Source organism: Pseudophryne corroboree, chromosome 1 (genome assembly GCF_028390025.1).
Source record: "Pseudophryne corroboree isolate aPseCor3 chromosome 1, aPseCor3.hap2, whole genome shotgun sequence".
In the NCBI taxonomy this organism is placed as follows: Eukaryota; Metazoa; Chordata; class Amphibia; order Anura; family Myobatrachidae; genus Pseudophryne; species Pseudophryne corroboree.
Window position 1 is genome coordinate 1,245,722,845 of NC_086444.1, and position 20,018 is coordinate 1,245,742,862.

Genomic DNA, 20,018 nt, shown 5'->3' on the forward strand with positions numbered 1-20,018 from the left:
CGAGGCCACGGAGTTAGTGCCACACTGGGGGGACAGGTAGAGCCAGCTCCCTGGAACCCCAGAGGCAGGAAGGCAGGCTGGAGGATGGGGGAAGCCAGCCCCATACCTCCAGCACTGAGAGAGCCCCAGCAGCCAGGCTGCAGGGCTAGGGAAGCCCAGCGCTGAGCGCTGGGCACAGTAGTTACAGAACAGGACATTGTGTAAAACATGCAGTGCCTAGGTATGTGGAGCCTGTGCAGGCTCAGAGGGTATTTAAATGTATAAACATGTACAGTGTGATTTAAATGTAATGTATTTAAAGATAAATTGCACTTACTTGATTGTGTGTCCCAGGAGGGGGGAATCCATGGCTGTGCAGGCTGATGGATTCTCCCAGACCTTTTCCCCAAAAACGGAATGCTTTCCCATCCAGCCTCACCTTTCCAAGGGGCACAGGGAGAAAGAGAAGCAGCTCAGCTAGGAAACAGGCTGAGTGGTTTCTTGGAGCTCCATGGAGATCACCCGTAGTGCCAAGAAACCTGGACCGGGGAGCCAGGCTGCCCCGCTCTGGAGCCCAAATCCAGGCTGCAAGCAGTGAGAGGGGTCCCGGGCAGGTTTCTGGAAGTCAGATTAGGAGTGAAAACTTCCCCCCAGCCAGACTGAACGGCACCGTGGGAGTATCCTGAATCTCCAAGATGGGAGAGTCAAAGGAGACCGACCACTCCCCACTGTCCATAGGGAACAATGTAAAGCTGTGCATGAGACCAGAGCATGCACAGCTCATGGGTAAACATTGATTGGTTGTGCACCACAGGGCGGGCTTACCCCCTGTGGTAAGGGGTCTTGGAGAGGGATAAAAGAAGGGCAGTTGGCCCATAGGAGTGTATTATTCCATCTTATTCTGCTGAAAACATCTGATTGTATGCTGTTACCCCTAGCAATAGGGAGGAGCCTTTTTAAAGGTTATTTGAGCAATAAACATCTTTGCCTCAAGAAGACTGCTTCATCTTGTGACCAACAGGGTTAGGCCAAACCTAGCCCTGTCCTCCGGCTGTCCAGGGAAGTACCTAGCGTCTCCAAGCTCCGCCTTCCGCCAGCTACCGGTAGAGGCCTAGCAAGTGGCTAGTGGGGATTCGTCAGCACCACACAGCTGTGGTAAGGCAGTGCGTCGGCACATACAGAGCAGAACCGTGGTTCCAAACGCCACGGCAGGTTAGGAGTTTTGGTGGTGGCAGCGAGAACCCGCCCACAACGCAGTGGGTGGAGTCAGTAACAGGCGGTTACTGACGGTAAGCGGGAATCCCCTATGTGGTCAGGCCTCGTGCGGCTTGACCTTCCAATCTGTGCGCAGTCAACGGGACGCGAAAGCGGCGAGTGCTTTCGTACGGTACCGTCCTGTCACAGAAATTGGTGGCATAGTGGTGGGATATTCCCAGGCGGCTTTTCATCACCCGATTGGAGAAGCCGAGTTACTCAGGAGAGGAGTAACTGCAGCGCAGGAGAACACACAAGATGGCGGAATTCAGCGGAATGTCCAAGGAGGATCTGGAGATCGTATGCCAGGGGAAGGGTGTGGAAATCCCTTTCAACGCGTCCAGGAGCGTCATGCAGGCGGCGCTCAAGAGCTGGGAAGAGTCTCATCGGGTAGAGGTGGAAAACACTGACGACGTCAGCATCACAGAGGACGACCCAACAGTGGCCCTTCGTACAGAACCGGTGAGATCCACAAGCCCCTCCCTCTCTCACAACAGCCATGTCTCCCAGCAATCCCTAGCAGGGCCAGGATCCCAACGTCCCAGGGGGGGGCGACCCGGATACCCTAGCAGATCGGCTAGCGGAATTGGGGGAAAGGGCAACGGAGCAAGAACGCATGCTTGTCATTCGGATGTGGCATGCGGAGCGGGCATCACAAGCCGTGGTACCCCGGGAGCCGTTGTCAGCTGTTGTACACAGATCAGGGCGAGTTCAGTTTGCCAAGTTTGCAGACAGTGACTGGGACATTGATGGACATTTGCAAGTCTTTGAGAGGACTTGTAAACTACATGATCTACCCAAGTCAGAGTGGGTGAGACACCTTGTGCCCACTCTGCATGGAGAGGCCTTGGAGGCCTATCGAGGAGTGGCCGCGGAGGACTGTGGGAACTACGACGAAGTCAAGAAGGCCCTCCTCCAGCAATTCTTCATCACTCCCGAGTCTTACAAGAAGAAATTCAGAGACTTGCCCAAGAATCCTAGCAGCACCCATGAGCAGTTCGCCACCCAGCTGCGGCAGTACGTGGTGAAGTGGGTGAAGGATTCGGAAGCCACTACGTGGGACGCACTGATCGACCTGATCTGCAGGGAGCAGTTCTACCGCCGGTGCGCCCCAGAAGTGAAGGAGTGGGTGCTAGATCGGGAGCCACCCAGCTTAAAGATGGCTGCCCAGTTAGCAAACAAGTATGTGGCAATTCGGCCGCAGGGGCAGAAGCGCCCAACCAGCAGCCAGCCCCAAAAGACTGTACCACCAGGGGGACACCCCTCTTCAGCTCATCGCCCCCCAAAGCAAGCATCTTCCAACCCGGGTGCTTTTGGCCAGCAACCGCCCCGCAGTGCCCCTGCCAGTAATCAGAGGCCATCGGAGCCACGCCTGGACAAAAAGTGCTATGGCTGTGGGAAGATCGGACATCTGAGGATGAACTGTCCTGCATCCCAAGCACCCCAGACTCGTGCCCCAAATCTGAGTGCTGGAGCCCGGATTGCTTGCTTAACCCGTGAAGATGAGCTTCCAGAGACTGTACCCCCTCCAGTCAGTCCGATGGAGTGTGGCAAGAAACAGGTGGACTCCACGGAAAGAGTCACCTGTATGGCTAAGAAGCCCCCACCAAATATGTGGCGGCACCTGCAGCCGGTCCAAGTGGGATCCCTGCAGGGCGAAGGCTTAAGAGACTCTGGGGCCTCCATAACCGTTGTAAGCCCCCACCTGGTCGACCCTGCTGCCGTACTGCAGGGTTGCACTGCAAAAGTTACAGTGGCCGATGGGCTAGAGCGAGAAGTGCCCATGGCCCGAGTCTACCTCGACTGGGGAGCTGGACAAGAGCTAAGAGATGTTGCCGTAATGGATGGCCTCCCAACTGATGTCGTCTTGGGGAATGATCTCGGTGGAGGAATCATTACTGCCTTCGCGAACGCCATCACCCGTAGTCAAGCGGCCAGACTACAGTCTTCATCGTCTCTGCCAGCACCGCCCAGCCCAGAGGAAAAGACCACAGCGGCTGAACAACCGCCAATCAAAGCGTCAGCCATCCCAGAGGAAAAGACCACAGCGGCAAGATCAGCCCATCTGCCCCTTGCCTCTGGTGGGCCTACGTCCCCTAGCAACGTAGAGGATGTCGGTTCCAGTTTGTTGAATCCTGTGGGGGTGCCCAGTGATGCTCCTGTCCCTAGTGGTTTGCCAACTCCGGCGGTGAGTATGAGTGACTACCCCGACCCTACCATGACTGACCCCAACTTGACTGACCCCAATATTCCCCCTGTAGAGTGTCCACACTTAGGAGAAAGTGAGGGCCGCAGGCAGGAGTTTAGGGAAGCTCAGCTCTCTGACCCATCCCTGGAAGGTATGAGGCGCCAAGCTGGCCGCAGCCTTGCTGGGATGGGGGCAGGGAGTGTGACCTGGTGGAAACGGTTACTGTACCGGGTAGCCAAGGTAGAAGGGGATAGGCCAGTGCGGGAGCAAGTTCAACTGGTGGTTCCCAGGAGCTTTCTGGAGCAACTGATGTCAGTTGCCCACGAAATTCCTTTGGCGAGACACCAGGGGAAGGACCGAACACTGAGGCGCCTGACGCAGAACTTTTTTTGGCCCGGAGTGTCGGATGACGTCCGGACCTACTGTAAGTCCTGTGATGTGTGCCAACGGCTTGGACGCCCCAGTGCTCGGGCTCCCCTGAAGTCTTTGCCAATAGTCGGGGAACCTTTCCAACGAGTGGCCGTGGACATAGTCGGTCCCCTACCTGTGCCCAGTAGATCGGGGAAGAGATACATCCTCACCGTGGTAGATTATGCTACCCGGTATCCAGAGGCTGTGGCTCTGTCCGCCATCACTGCGGAAAAGGTAGCGGACGCTCTGCTAGGCATATTTAGTAGAGTAGGGTTCCCCAGTGAGATCCTAACCGATCAAGGGACGCAGTTCATGAGTGATCTGGTCCAGTGTCTCTGGGCGAAGTGCGGAGTGCGCCAACTCCGCACTGCCCCCTATCATCCCCAGACTAACGACTTTGCGAGAGATTCAATGGCACTCTGAAGCAGATGCTACGGGCATTTGTGACTTCGGAGGGGGGAGACTGGGAGCGATACCTGCCGCACCTCCTGTTTGCATATCGGGAAGTGCCCCAGGAGTCAACCGGATTCTTGCCCTTCGAGTTACTATATGGCCGCAGAGTCCGTGGACCTCTTGACCTGTTCCGGGAGGCTTGGGAGGGGGAGCTGATCCACCAGGATGAGTCCGTGGTGGAGTATGTGTTGAAGCTCAGAGATCGGTTAGAGAATCTCATGGGACTAGCGCAAGCGAATCTTGCGGAAGCACCGACCAAGCAGAAGACTTGGTATGACCAGGGCGCGCGTGCTCGGGTCTTTGGAGTAGGGCAGAAGGTGCTGGTTCTGGTGCCCACACGTCAGAACAAGCTCCAGGCTGCCTGAGCGGGACCGTACACGGTCGCAAAACGCCTAAGCGACATCACCTACGTGGTGTCATTTGACAGCGATGGTAGGAGGCAGCGTACCTACCATATAAACATGTTGAAGGCATACCACGAGCGTGTGGAGTCGGTAGCCGCTGTGTGCTGCCTGCCGATGGAGGAACCAGGAAAAGATCCCATTCCTGACCTCCTCGCGGATGCCAAGGGTGAGGGTGGTGTAGAGGAAGTTAGCTGGAGCAGTGAGCTTGGTAACCACAAGAGGAAGCAGCTGGAGTCGGTGCTGCAGTCCTTTGAGGCTCAGTTCAGCAGGAAGCCCGGCCTGACTTCCCTACGTGCCCATCATGTAGACACTGGTGAGCATAGGCCAATTCGGCAACCCGCGTATCGGGTCTCACCAGAGGCGCAGGCGAGTATCTAGCAAGAGGTGCAGGAGATGTTAGCGCTAGGCGTAATCACGCGCTCCAACAGTCCCTGGGCCGCCTCCGTTGTACTGGTTCCCAAGAAGGACCGGACAACCAGGTTCTGCGTAGACTACCGCCGGTTGAACGAAGTAACCAAATCAGACGCCTATCCCCTACCCCGCATTGACGCACTGTTAGACGAGCTGGCTGGGGCGAAGTACATCTCTACGTTCGACCTGAGCAAGGGGTATTGGCAGATACCAATGACTCCCGAGGCCCAGGAACGGTCCGCCTTCATCACCTCCTTTGGCTTGTTTGAGTTCAAAACCATGCCATTTGGGATGAAGAATGCGCCAGCCACCTTCCAGAGTGTGGTCGATGACCTGCTGAAGGGGTTCCGAGAGTTCGCCCAGGCCTACTTGGATGACATTGCTGTCTTCAGCCGAACCTGGGAAGAGCACCTGGGGCATGTGGGGTTGGTGTTAGAGAGGATTCGGTGGGCCGGTCTGACCATCAGGGCAGACAAGTGCCAAATGGGGATGACAGAGGTACAGTACCTGGGGCACCGTGTGGGGGGAGGTAAGGTGAAGCCTGAACCAGCGAAGGTGGAGGCGATCCGCGACTGGCCCCGGCCCACAACCCAGAGATAGGTCCTGGCTTTCTTAGGGATCGCAGGATACTACAGACGTTTTGTCCCTGACTTTAGTTCCGTGGCCAAACCCCTGACTGATCTGACGAAGAAGAAACTCCCCAAGATAGTTGACTGGACGACCGCATGTGAGTTGGCATTCCAGTCGTTGAAAACTGCTCTAGTACAAGCCCCAGTACTGATGGCGCCGGACTATAGTAAAAACTTTGTTGTACAAACTGATGCGTCACAGTACGGACTCGGGGCAGTACTGAGCCAAGAGGGGCCGGATGGGCAGGAGCACCCTGTGGCCTATTTGAGCAGAAAGCTGCTACCGCGGGAGGTGGGGTATGCCACAATTGAAAAGGAGTGTTTGGCTATTGTTTGGGCTGTGAAGAAGCTTCAGCCCTATTTGTATGGCCGCCATTTTGCAGTGGTAACGGACCACAATCCATTACGGTGGCTCCAGCACACCACGGGGGAAAACGGCAGACTGTTGCGGTGGAGCCTTGCTCTTCAGGTTTATGACTTTCATATTATCCACAAGCAAGGCAAGGCTCATAGCAATGCGGATGGACTGTCACGTCAGGAGGAGCCTGAACCCCCAAAGAACTCCCGGTAACCCCATTAAGGACTGCGGGACCAGGACCCAAATCGTTGGGACATGGGTCCCTGGTTGACCCGCTTGAATGGGGGGGGAGGAGTGTGGCCGGAGAGCCCCAGCCACGAGGAGAATGGCCGCCTGCGGCACTGAAGGGGTTAACCCCTAGTGCCCGGCGCCATTTCGAGAGACAATGGGCGCTTGGCGCCAGATTTAAAAACATATCGTGGGCGCTAGGCGCCGTGTTTTATTAATGTAAAAAATGTATTTTTGGTTGTGCCGTGGTCCCGGACCTCTCCGGAGACCACGGCAGGGAGAGGACAGCCCCCCGGCGCGCTCAGGAGAGTGTGCACGCCGGGGGAGAGGGCAGCCGCCGACCGCCGGAGTCCGGGAGCTCTGCTCCCGGCAGCGGTCGATGCAGCCCCGGGGAGAAGGGTGAGCGCTGCGGCTGGGAGCTCGGCTCCCGCTGCAGTGTTCTCTGTGAGAGCCGCCGCTGGGGGCCGGGAGCTCTGCTCCCGGCGCCTCAGCCCAGCACGGGTGGCCAGCCGCAGCAGCCGGGACGGACGTCCCGGGCTGCTAGCCGGCGAGGGGGGGGTGCGCCGCAGCCCGGCTCCCCGCCGGACGCTGCGGCGAGGCTACTAGTCAGCGCCGCTCATGGGGGACCGGGCTAGCCGGCTCCCTAGCGGTGTGGGGGAAATTAGGTTGGCGAGCAGGCTGATGAGCGCTGGGGTCCGGGAGCTACGCTCCCGGCGCCTCAGCGCTGCAACAAAGCCAGGGTCACGGCGGCCGGGACAAGTGTCCCGGGCCGCCGGGCTTCGGTACAGGGGGGTGCGCCGCTGCATGCGGCGAGGCCACGGAGTTAGTGCCACACTGGGGGGACAGGGAGAGCCAGCTCCCTGGAACCCCAGAGGCAGGAAGGCAGGCTGGAGGATGGGGGAAGCCAGCCCCATACCTCCAGCACTGAGAGAGAGCCCTAGCAGCCAGGCTGCAGGGCTAGGGAAGCCCAGCGCTGAGCGCTGGGCACAGTAGTTACAGAACAGGACATTGTGTAAAACATGCAGTGCCTAGGTATGTGGAGCCTGTGCAGGCTCAGAGGGTATTTAAATGTATAAACATATACAGTGTGATTTAAATGTAATGTATTTAAAGATAAATTGCACTTACTTGATTGTGTGTCCCAGGAGGGGGGAATCCATGGCTGTGCAGGCTGATGGATTCTCCCAGACCTTTTCCCCAAAAACGGAATGCTTTCCCATCCAGCCTCACCTTTCCAAGCGGCACAGGGAGAAAGAGAAACAGCTCAGCTAGGAAACAGGCTGAGTGGTTTCTTGGAGCTCCATGGAGATCACCCGTAGTGCCAAGAAACCTGGACCGGGGAGCCAGGCTGCCCCGCTCTGGAGCCCAAATCCAGGCTGCAAGCAGTGAGAGGGGTCCCGAGCAGGTTTCTGGAAGTCAGATTAGGAGGGAAAACTTCCCCCCAGCCAGACTGAACGGCACCGTGGGAGTATCCTGAATCTCCAAGATGGGAGAGTCAAAGGAGACCGACCACTCCCCACTGTCCATAGGGAACAATGTAAAGCTGTGCATGAGACCAGAGCATGCACAGCTCATGGGTAAACATTGATTGGTTGTGCACCACAGGGCGGGCTTACCCCCTGTGGTAAGGGGTCTTGGAGAGGGATAAAAGAAGGGCAGTTGGCCCATAGGAGTGTATTATTCCATCTTATTCTGCTGAAAACATCTGATTGTATGCTGTTACCCCTAGCAATAGGGAGGAGCCTTTTTAAAGGTTATTTGAGCAATAAACATCTTTGCCTCAAGAAGACTGCTTCATCTTGTGACCAACAGGGTTAGGCCAAACCTAGCCCCGTCCTCCGGCTGTCCAGGGAAGTACCTAGCGTCTCCAAGCTCCGCCTTCCGCCAGCTACCGGTAGAGGCCTAGCAAGTGGCTAGTGGGGATTCGTCAGCACCACACAGCTGTGGTAAGGCAGTGCGTCGGCACATACAGAGCAGAACCGTGGTTCCAAACGCCACGGCAGGTTAGGAGTTTGGTGGTGGCAGCGAGAACCCGCCCACAACGCAGTGGGTGGAGTCAGTAACAGGCGGTTACTGACGGTAAGCGGGAATCCCCTATGTGGTCAGGCCTCGTGCGGCTTGACCTTCCAATCTGCGCAGTCAACGGGACGCGAAAGCGGCGAGTGCTTTCGTACGGTACCGTCCTGTCACAATTACTAATCAGGAGGAGAGGGCGGTGAGAGCTTACGGGTCAGGATGGGAAGAATGGTGAAACATTACTGGTCAGGAGGAGAGGGTGGTGAGAGCTTACGGGTCAGGACGGGAAGGATGGCGAAACATTACTAGTCAGGAGGAGAGGGAGGTGAGAGCTTACGGGTCAGGACGGGAAGGATGGTGAAACATTACTGGTTAGGAGGAGAGGGTGGTGATACCTTACGGGTCAGGACGGGAAGACTGGTGAAACATTACTGGTTAGGAGGAGAGGGTGGTGATACCTTACGGGTCAGGAAGGGAAGAATGGTGAAACATTACTGGTCAGGAGGAGAGGGTGGTGATACCTTACGGGTCAGGAAGGGAAGAATGGTGAAACATTACTGGTCAGGAGGAGAGGGTGGTGAGAGCTTATGGGTCAGGACGGGAAGGATGGTGAAACATTACTAGTCAGGAGGAGAGGGAGGTGAGAGCTTACGGGTCAGGACGGGAAGGATGGTGAAACATTACTAGTCAGGAGGAGAGGGCGGTGAGAGCTTACGGGTCAGGACGGGAAGGATGGTGAAACATTACTAGTCAGGAGGAGAGGGCGGTGAGAGCTTACGGGTCAGGACGGGAAGGATGGTGAAACATTACTGGTTAGGAGGAGAGGGTGCTGAGACCTTACGGGTCAGGACGGGAAGGATGGTGGAACATTACTAGTCAAGAGGAGAGGGCGGTGAGAGCTTACGGGTCAGGATGGGAAGAATGGTGAAACATTACTAGTCAGGAGGAGAGGGTGGTGAGAGCTTACGGGTCAGGATGGTGAAGCATTACTAGTCAGGAGGAGAGGTCGGTGAGAGCTTACGGGTCAGGACGGGAAGGATGGTGAAACATTACTGGTTAGGAGGAGAGGGCGGTGATACCTTACGGGTCAGGACGGAAAGACTGGTGAAACATTACTGGTTAGGAGGAGAGGGTGGTGAGACCTTACGGGTCAGGACGGGAAGGATGGTGAAACATTACTGGTCAGGAGGAGAGGGTGGTGAGACCTTACGGGTCAGGACGGGAAGACTGGTGAAACGTTACTGGTTAGGAGGAGAGGGTGGTAATACCTTACAGGTCAGGACGGGAAGAATGGTGAAACATTACTGGTCAGGAGGAGAGGGCGGTGAGACCTTACAGGTCAGGACGGGAAGAATGGTGAAACATTACTGGTCAGGAGGAGAGGGCGGTGAGAGCTTACGGGTCAGGACGGGAAGGATGGTGAAACATTACTGGTCAGGAGGAGAGGGCGGTGAGACCTTACGGGTCAGGACGGGAAGAATGGTGAAACATTACTGGTCAGGAGGAGAGGGCGGTGAGAGCTTACGGGTCAGGACGGGAAGGATGGTGAAACATTACTGGTCAGGAGGAGAGGGCAGTGAGACCTTACGGGTCAGGACGGGAAGAATGGTGAAACATTACTGGTCAGGAGGAGAGGGCGGTGATACCTTACGGGTCAGGACGGGAAGGATGGTGAAACATTACTGGTTAGGAGGAGAGGGTGGTGAGACCTTAAGGGTCAGGACGGGAAGAATGGTGAAACATTACTGGTCAGGAGGAGAGGGCGGTGAGACCTTACGGGTCAAGACGGGAAGAATGGTGAAACATTACTGGTCAGGAGGAGAGGGCGGTGAGAGCTTATGGGTCAGGACGGGAAGGATGGTGAAACATTATTGGTTAGGAGGAGACCTTACATGTCAGGGTGGGGAAGAGAAAGAGACTGTGTTGTGGGCAGATAGCCTCACTGGAGATTTGGGTGTGGTCCCCTCTCACTGGCATGGGGGATCAGTTGCTCTGTGTGCCCTGCCATAGCTGTCAGGAGATGCAGAGCAGCTGGAAAGAACTTTGCTAAACCCGGGCCCTCATTCAGCACGGATTGCACATGCGACTGAACGCACAATTATTGCGATCGCAAACCTGCGAAGACCTATAACAAAACCCACAATCTCATCTGCGATTACACAACCCCATCGCGTAGGCCGCCCCCAGTGCACGGACAGCTGCAAACGCTACACTGCGCACATTCACTCAGAATTACCAGAATAAATGCGGATCTCATACATGGATGTCCACACAAAGGGCCTAATTCAGACCTGGGGGTTTATTTACTAATATTCGTGTTTTTGCCGTTTTTAAGGGTGTTTGAACTCGAATGGTATCGGGTGCATTTTACTGCAACTTTTTGAATCCTGATACGGTTATTCACTAAGCTGCTGAGTTTTGCACAATCGTTTTTTCCGATGTCGATGTGATTCGTAATATCAGGCAGTGTTTTACGGGAGTGATGAGTAAAAAAAAACACAAGGAATCCCGGCCGGATCTGTGAGATCCGTGCAGGGCTTCATTGTGTACCTTAAAAAGTTGATTAAAGTCTTAAAAAAATCAGAAAAAAATTGCGTGGGGTCCCCCCTCCTAAGCACAACCAGCCTCGGGCTCTTTGAGCCGGTCCTGGTTGAAAAAATATGGGGGAAAAAATGACAGGAGTTCACCCAAATTTAAATCAACCAGCACCGGGCTCTGCGCCTGGTCCTGGTTCCAAAAATACGGGGGACAAAAAGCGTGGGGTCCCCTGTATTTTTTAAACCAGCACCGGGCTCCACTAGCTGGGGAGATAATGCCACAGCCGGGGGACACTTTGATATCGGTCCCTGCGGCCGTGCCATTAAAACCCCAACTAGTCACCCCTGGCCGGGGTACCCTGGAGGAGTGGGGACCCCTTCAATCAAGGGGTCCCCCCCTTCCAGCCACCCAAGGGCCAGGAGTGAAGCCCGAGGCTGTCCCCCCCCCATCCAAGGGCTGCGGATGGGGGGCTGATAGCCTTGTGAGAAATTGTGAATATTGTTTTTAGTAGCAGTACTACAAGTCCCAGCAAGCCTCCCCCGCAAGCTGGTACTTGGAGAACCACAAGTACCAGCATGCGGTGGAAAACCGGGCCCGCTGGTACCTGTAGTACTACCACTAAAAAAATACCCCAATAAAAACAGGACACACACACCGTGAAAGTGTAAGTTTATTACATACATGCACACCTCCATACATACATACTTACCTATGTTCACACGAGGCTCGGTCCTCTTCTCCATGTAGAATCCTAGGGGTTCCTGTGAAAAAAATTATACTCACATAATCCAGTGTAGAATCAGACGTATATCCACGTACTTGGCAAAAAAAATAAAACGGAAACCCGACCACGCACTGAAAGGGGTCCCATGTTTACACATGGGACCCCTTTCCCCGACTGCCAGAACTCCCCCTGACTCCTGTCAAAGAGGGTCCCTTCAGCCAATCAGGGAGCGCCACATTGTGGCACCCTCCTGATTGGCTGTGTGCTCCTGTAGTGTATGACAGGCAGCACACGGCAGTGTTACAATGTAGCGCCTATGCGCTCCATTGTAGTCAATGGTGGGAACTTTGCGGTCAGAGGTTGACCGAACGAAACCTCACCGCTGACCGCAAAGTTCCCACCATTGGCTACAATGGAGCGCATAGTGCGAGGTCGGGTGTCCGTTTTTTTATTTTGACAAGTACGTGGATTACAAATGGATTACAAGCAGAAGAGCCCTCTACACTGGAGTATGTGAGTATAATTTTTTCAACAGGTACATGGGCCCTCATTCCGAGTTGTTCGCTCGGTATTTTTCATCGCATCGCAGTGAAAATCCGCTTAGTACGCATGCGCAATGTTCGCACTGCGACTGCGCCAAGTAACTTTACTATGAAGAAAGTATTTTTACTCACGGCTTTTTCTTCGCTCCGGCGATCGTAATGTGATTGACAGGAAATGGGTGTTACTGGGCGGAAACACGGCGTTTCAGGGGCGTGTGGCTGAAAACGCTACCGTTTCCGGAAAAAACGCAGGAGTGGCCGGAGAAACGGTGGGAGTGCCTGGGCGAACGCTGGGTGTGTTTGTGACGTCAACCAGGAACGACAAGCACTGAAATGATCGCACAGGCAGAGTAAGTCTGAAGCTACTCTGAAACTGCTAAGTAGTTAGTAATCGCATTATTGCGAATACATCGGTCGCAATTTTAAGAAGCTAAGATTCACTCCCAGTAGGCGTAGGCTTAGCGTGTGTAACTCTGCTAAATTCGCCTTGCGACCGATCAACTCGGAATGAGGGCCATGGATTCTACATGGAGAAGAGGACCGACCCTCGTGTGAACATAGGTAAGTATGTGTATATGGAGGTGTGGATGTATGTAATAAAGTTGTACTGTCACGGTGTGTGTGTCCTGTTTTTATTGGGGTATTTTTTTAGTAGTAGTACTACAGGTACCAGCGGGCCCGGTTTTCCACCGCATGCTGGTACTTGTGGTTCGCCAAGTACCAGCTTGCGGGGGAGGCTTGCTGGGACTTGTAGTACTGCTACTAAAAACAATATTAATTTTTTTACAAAACGGCTATCAGCCTCCCATCCGCAGCCCTTGGATGGGGGGGGACAGCCTCGGGCTTCACCCCTGGTCCTTGGGAGGCTGGAGGGTGGGACCCCTTGATTGAAGGGGTCCCCACTCCTCCAGGGTACCCCGGCCAGGGGTGACTAGTTGGTTATGTAATGCCAGGGCCGCCGGGACCTATATAAAAGTGTCCCCCGGCTGTGGCATTATGTATCTGGCTAGTGGAGCCCGATGCTGGTTTCAGAAATACGGGGGACCCCTACGCTTTTTGTCCCCCGTATTTTTGGAACCAGGACCAGGCGCAGAGCCCGGTGCTGGTTGTTTAAATATGGGGTAACCCCCATCATTTCCCCCCCCATATTTTTGCAACCAGGGCCGACTCAAAGAGCCCGAGGCTGGTTTTGCTTAGGAGGGGGGACCCCACGCAATTTTTTTTAAAGAAAATAACACTTTCCCATCCCCTTCCCACTGATAAACATGCACGGATCTCATGGATCCGTGCATGCCTATCCAGACACGGTATAAAAAAGCAGGTCTGTTTTTTTTTAGCACTTTTTCACGATTTGTATTTTAGCACGGCAGTGTTTGTGATTTGCACTTTTTAGTAAATTACCGATTTCTACCAAATTGCAGGCGTATTTGACCGATGGTGTATTGATTCGTGATTTTTTCCTAGGACTTCCAAAATATTACGAATGCCCTCATCACTGCCGAGAATTTTTGCTTAGTAAATTCCCGACATGACACTTTAAAGAAAAAACGGCATCTCGGTCAAAATCGGGACCTTAGTAAATATACCCCATTGTGTTGGAAAGATGTGCATGTTTGGTTAGATTAGTGTGTGTGTGAACAGTGACTCGACACAGGCTGTGGCATGTACTGCATTAATTTCCATTGCAAGTAAGAATCTTTCTGTAATTGCTCATACCACGCCCGTACGCGCACTCCCTTGGGAGGCGATTGTACGCAATTTGCGAGTATGCTGCACGCACGCCAGACTAAGTACATATATGGATGCCATCTGTGTGGTGTTTGCATGTGGTGTGTGTATTGCAATATTTTCCGACTTCGACACCGCCCATCGACTGCCTCTGCCTGTCAATCAGGCAGAGGCGATCGCGAGGCAACGACGGCCTTCGGCCGTGTGGCATGCGCTGGCATATGCGCAGTACTGACCCGATCGCACCGCTGCGATAAACTGGAGCGAGCGATCGGGTCGGAATGATCCCCTGATGTGTGTAACTAGTCCCCTCCATCACCGTGACACCATCAGCTGCAGCCTGACCATCGCAACGTTCGCTGCTGCCGTCAGTACTTCCGCATTATGCGCAGATCTCTCGTCACTCTGCCCGTGCGTTTGGTGCTTTTACAATTCTTCTAATCTCTTTCTCATATATTGCAACACCTGCGACACACCCACTACACGCCCCGCATCGCAGAACCTGCGACACACCCACTACACGCCCCGCATCGCAGAACCTGCAACACACCCACTACACGCCCCGCATCGCAGAACCTGCGCACCCATCCCACTACACGCCCCGCATCGCAGAACCTGCGCACCCATCCCACTACACGCCCCGCATCGCAGAACCTGCGCACCCATCCCACTACACGCCCCGCATCGCAGAACCTGCGCACCCATCCCACTACACGCCCCGCATCGCAGAACCTGCGCACCCATCCCACTACACGCCCCGCATCGCAGAACCTGCGACACACCCACTACACGCCCCGCATCGCAGAACCTGCGCACCCATCCCACTACACGCCCCGCATCGCAGAACCTGCGCACCCATCCCACTACACGCCCCGCATCGCAGAACCTGCGCACCCATCCCACTACACGCCCCGCATCGCAGAACCTGCGCACCCATCCCACTACACGCCCCGCATCGCAGAACCTGCGACACACCCACTACACGCCCCGCATCGCAGAACCTGCGCACCCATCCCACTACACGCCCCGCATCGCAGAACCTGCGACACACCCACTACACGCCCCGGATCGCAGAACCTGCGCACCCATCCCACTACACGCCCCGCATCGCAGAACCTGCGACGCACCCACTACACGCCCCGCATCGCAGAACCTGCGACACACCCACTACACGCCTCGCATCGCAGAACCTGCGCACCCATCCCACTACACGCCCCGCATCGCAGAACCTGCGCACCCATCCCACTACACGCCCCGCATCGCAGAACCTGCGCACCCATCCCACTACACGCCCCGCATCGCAGAACCTGCGCACCCATCCCACTACACGCCCCGCATCGCAGAACCTGCGACACACCCACTACACGCCCCGCATCGCAGAACCTGCGCACCCATCCCACTACACGCCCCGCAGAACCTGCGCACCCATCCCACTACACGCCCCGCATCGCAGAACCTGCGCACCCATCCCACTACACGCCCCGCATCGCAGAACCTGCGACACACCCACTACACGCCCCGCATCGCAGAACCTGGGCACCCATCCCACTACACGCCCCGCAGAACCTGCGCACCCATCCCACTACACGCCCCGCATCGCAGAACCTGCGCACCCATCCCACTACACGCCCCGCATCGCAGAACCTGCGACACACCCACTACACGCCCCGCATCGCAGAACCTGCACACCCATCCCACTACACGCCCCGCATCGCAGAACCTGCGCACCCATCCCACTACACGCCCCGCATCGCAGAACCTGCGCACCCATCCCACTACACGCCCCGCATCGCAGAACCTGCGACACACCCACTACACGCCCCGCATTGCAGAACCTGCGCACCCATCCCACTACACGCCCCGCATTGCAGAACCTGCGCACCCATCCCACTACACGCCCCGCATCGCAGAACCTGCGCACCCATCCCACTACACGCCCCGCATCGCAGAACCTGCGCACACATCCCACTACACGCCCCGCATCGCAGAACCTGCGCACCCATCCCACTACACGCCCCGCATCGCAGAACCTGCGCACCCATCCCACTACATGCCCCGCATCGCAGAACCTGCGACACACCCACTACACGCCCCGCATCGCAGAACCTGCGCACCCATCCCACTACACGCCCCGCATCGCAGAACCTGCGCACCCATCCCACTACACGCTCCGCATCGCAGAACCTGCGACACACCCACTACACGCCCCGCATCGCAGAACCTGCGCACCCATCCCACTACACGCCCCGCATCGCAGAACCTGCGCACCCATCCCACTACACGCCCCGCATCGCAGAACCTGCGCACCCATCCCACTACACGCCCCGCATCGCAGAACCTGCGACACACCCACTACACGCCCCGCATTGCAGAACCTGCGCACCCATCCCACTACACGCCCCGCATTGCAGAACCTGCGCACCCATCCCACTACACGCCCCGCATCGCAGAACCTGCGCACCCATCCCACTACACGCCCCGCATCGCAGAACCTGCGCACACATCCCACTATACGCCCCGCATCGCAGAACCTGCGCACCCATCCCACTACACGCCCCGCATCGCAGAACCTGCGCACCCATCCCACTACACGCCCCGCATCGCAGAACCTGCGCATCCATCCCACTACACGCCCCGCATCGCAGAACCTGCGCATCCATCCCACTACACGCCCCGCATCGCAGAACCTGCGCACACATCCCACTATACACCCCGCATCGCAGAACCTGCGCACCCATCCCACTACACGCCCCGCATCGCAGAACCTGCGCACCCATCCCACTACACGCCCCGCATCGCAGAACCTGCGCACACATCCCACTACACGCCCCGCATCGCAGAACCTGCGCACACATCCCACTACACGCCCCACATCGCAGAACCTGCGCACCCATCCCACTACACGCCCCGCATCGCAGAACCTGCGCACCCATCCCACTACACGCCCCGCAGAACCTGCGCACCCATCCCACTATACGCCCCGCATCGCAGAACCTGCGCACCCATCCCACTACACGCCCCGCATCGCAGAACCTGCGCACCCATCCCACTACACGCCCCGCATCGCAGAACCTGCGCACCCATCCCACTACACGCCCCGCATCGCAGAACCTGCGCACCCATCCCACTACACGCCCCGCATCGCAGAACCTGCGCACCCATCCCACTACACGCCCCGCATCGCAGAACCTGCGACACACCCACTACACGCCCCGCATTGCAGAACCTGCGCACCCATCCCACTACACGCCCCGCATTGCAGAACCTGCGCACCCATCCCACTACACGCCCCGCATCGCAGAACCTGCGCACCCATCCCACTACACGCCCCGCATCGCAGAACCTGCGCACACATCCCACTATACGCCCCGCATCGCAGAACCTGCGCACCCATCCCACTACACGCCCCGCATCGCAGAACCTGCGCACCCATCCCACTACACGCCCCGCATCGCAGAACCTGCGCATCCATCCCACTACACGCCCCGCATCGCAGAACCTGCGCATCCATCCCACTACACGCCCCGCATCGCAGAACCTGCGCACACATCCCACTATACACCCCGCATCGCAGAACCTGCGCACCCATCCCACTACACGCCCCGCATCGCAGAACCTGCGCACCCATCCCACTACACGCCCCGCATCGCAGAACCTGCGCACACATCCCACTACACGCCCCGCATCGCAGAACCTGCGCACACATCCCACTACACGCCCCACATCGCAGAACCTGCGCACCCATCCCACTACACGCCCCGCATCGCAGAACCTGCGCACCCATCCCACTACACTCCCCGCAGAACCTGCGCACCCATCCCACTATACGCCCCGCATCGCAGAACCTGCGCACCCATCCCACTACACGCCCCGCATCGCAGAACCTGCGCACCCATCCCACTACACGCCCCGCATCGCAGAACCTGCGCACCCATCCCACTACACGCCCCGCATCGCAGAACCTGCGCACCCATCCCACTACACGCCCCGCATCGCAGAACCTGCGCACCCATCCCACTACACGCCCCGCATCGCAGAACCTGCGACACACCCACTACACGCCCCGCATCGCAGAACCTGCGCACCCATCCCACTACACGCCCCGCATCGCAGAACCTGCGCACCCATCCCACTACACGCCCCGCATCGCAGAACCTGCGCACCCATCCCACTACACGCCCCGCATCGCAGAACCTGCGACACACCCACTACACGCCCCGCATCGCAGAACCTGCGCACCCATCCCACTACATGCCCCGCATCGCAGAACCTGCGCACACATCCCACTACACGCCCCGCATCGCAGAACCTGCGCACCCATCCCACTACACGCCTCGCATCGCAGAACCTGCGCACCCATCCCACTACACGCCTCGCATCGCAGAACCTGCGCACACATCCCACTACACGCCCCGCATCGCAGAACCTGCGACACACCCACTACACGCCCCGCATCGCAGAACCTGCGCACCCATCCCACTACACGCCCCGCATCGCAGAACCTGCGCACCCATCCCACTACACGCCCCGCATCGCAGAACCTGCGCACCCATCCCACTACACGCCCCGCATCGCAGAACCTGCGACACACCCACTACACGCCTTGCATCGCAGAACTTGCGCACCCATCCCACTACACGCCCCGCATTGCAGAACCTGCGCACCCATCCCACTACACGCCCCGCATCGCAACACCTGCGCACCCATCCCACTACACGCCCCGCATCGCAGAACCTGCGCACACATCCCACTATACGCCCCGCATCGCAGAACCTGCGCACCCATCCCACTACACGCCCCGCATCGCAGAACCTGCGCACCCATCCCACTACACGCCCCGCATCACAGAACCTGCGCACCCATCCCACTACACGCCCCGCAGAACCTGCGCACACATCCCACTACACGCCCCGCATCGCAGAACCTGCGCACCGATCCCACTATACGCCCCGCATCGCAGAACCTGCGCACCCATCCCACTACACGCCCCACATCGCAGAACCTGCGCACCCATCCCACTACACGCCCCGCATCGCAGAACCTGCGCACCCATCCCACTACACGCCCCGCATCGCAGAACCTGCGCACCCATCCCACTACACGCCCCGCATCGCAGAACCTGCGCACCCATCCCACTACACGCCCCGCATCGTAGAACTTGCGCACCCATCCCACTACACGGCCCGCATCGCAGAACCTGCGCACCCATCCCACTACACGCCCCGCATCGCAGAACCTGCGCACCCATCCCACTACACGCCCCGCAGAACCTGCGCACCCATCCCACTACACGCCCCGCAGAACCTGCGCACACATCCCACTACACGCCCCGCATCGCAGAACCTGCGCACCGATCCCACTATACGCCCCGCATCGCAGAACCTGCGCACCCATCCCACTACAGGCCCCGCATCGCAGAACCTGCGCACCCATCCCACTACACGCCCCGCATCGCAGAACCTGCGCACCCATCCCACTACACGCCCCGCAGAACCTGCGCACCCATCCCACTACACGCCCCGCATCGCAGAACCTGCGACACACCCACTACACGCCCCGCATCGCAGAACTTGCGCACCCATCCCACTACACGCCCCGCATTGCAGAACCTGCGCACCCATCCCACTACACGCCCCGCATCGCAACACCTGCGCACCCATCCCACTACACGCCCCGCATCGCAGAACCTGCGCACACATCCCACTATACGCCCCGCATCGCAGAACCTGCGCACCCATCCCACTATACGCCCCGCATCGCAGAACCTGCGCACCCATCCCACTACACGCCCCGCATCGCAGAACCTGCGCACCCATCCCACTACACGCCCCGCATCGCAGAACCTGCGCACCCATCCCACTACACGCCCCGCATCGCAGAACCTGCGCACCCATCCCACTACACGCCCCGCATCGCAGAACCTGCGCACCCATCCCACTACACGCCCCGCATCGCAGAACCTGCGCACCCATCCCACTACACGCCCCGCATCGCAGAACCTGCGACACACCCACTACACGCCCCGCATCGCAGAACTTGCGCACCCATCCCACTACACGGCCCGCATCGCAGAACCTGCGCACCCATCCCACTACACGCCCCGCATCGCAGAACCTGCGCACCCATCCCACTACACGCCCCGCAGAACCTGCGCA

At 57.6% G+C, this 20,018-nt stretch overlaps 1 pseudogene; it reads left to right on the plus strand.

Moving 5' to 3' along the window:
- Positions 1-1,491: 1,491 nt before the first annotated feature.
- Positions 1,492-6,201, plus strand: LOC135053207 (uncharacterized; annotated as a pseudogene).
- The last annotated feature ends 13,817 nt before the right edge of the window (positions 6,202-20,018 follow it).